This window comes from Mandrillus leucophaeus, unplaced genomic scaffold, assembly GCF_000951045.1.
Source record: "Mandrillus leucophaeus isolate KB7577 unplaced genomic scaffold, Mleu.le_1.0 Scaffold27, whole genome shotgun sequence".
NCBI classification, from domain to species: Eukaryota; Metazoa; Chordata; class Mammalia; order Primates; family Cercopithecidae; genus Mandrillus; species Mandrillus leucophaeus.
Window position 1 is genome coordinate 3,196,195 of NW_012102809.1, and position 773 is coordinate 3,196,967.

General features: G+C 46.8%; 1 pseudogene; it reads right to left on the reverse strand.

Annotated features, from left to right (window-relative positions):
* Positions 1-182, reverse strand: part of LOC105542895 — a 1,151-nt pseudogene extending 969 nt beyond the window's left edge.
* Positions 183-773: the final 591 nt, after the last annotated feature.

A 773-nucleotide genomic window follows, 5' to 3' on the forward strand; every position in this document is an offset into this window, starting at 1 on the left:
AAGGTTGGGGGTAGGGTCACAGATTAACAGCATCTCAAATACAGAACAAAATGGAGTCTCTTATGTCTACTTCTTTCTATATAGACACAGTAAGAAGCTGATCTCTTTCTTTTCCCCACACTTCTCTGGCCATCCTCAAAATTTACAGGATGAAATATGTTCGATGAGGACAACTCACTCATGTCGTGGCATTTGGATGGCCCGCGGTGTGGCCACTTCTGCTGTAGAGACAGAGTCTTCCTGTGGTTCCTGTATTTCCTTCCTGAAGCCTCATATTTCCCATTCCATTGAAACTTGACCACCTCAACCTGCAACGTGCAGTTTCTAATGTCCCATCTTCATCCAAACGCATGAATGCAAGATCCACAGCTTCCCTCTTCTAACGATCGCAAAGCCCGTCTCCTTTAAGATGTCCTTGGTTATCTTTGTAAAACTTGACCTTTGGTTCCTCTGTCTGGGGATCGCTCATGACGATGCCAAATGGACAGGCGTGTGAATGCCTCCACGGTAATGTCGAGAGGCAAAACGGCACATACACATTTGTATTTCTTCTTCTTCAGCATGAAGCCTTCCTTTTTGTCCGCTCTTTGTGGGATCAGTGGATTTGGGGGTTTTCTTGGTGGCAGTTTCTCAGTGTTGCAATCGTGTGTTGGCAGCAGAGCAGCGCCATCACCGAGCAGCCATCGCTGGTCTGATATGTAGTGGTGAAATCTTCACTGGTTTCTCTTCTGCTCCTGGACTTGCAGAAACTGGCCTGGCTCTTGATTGGGACT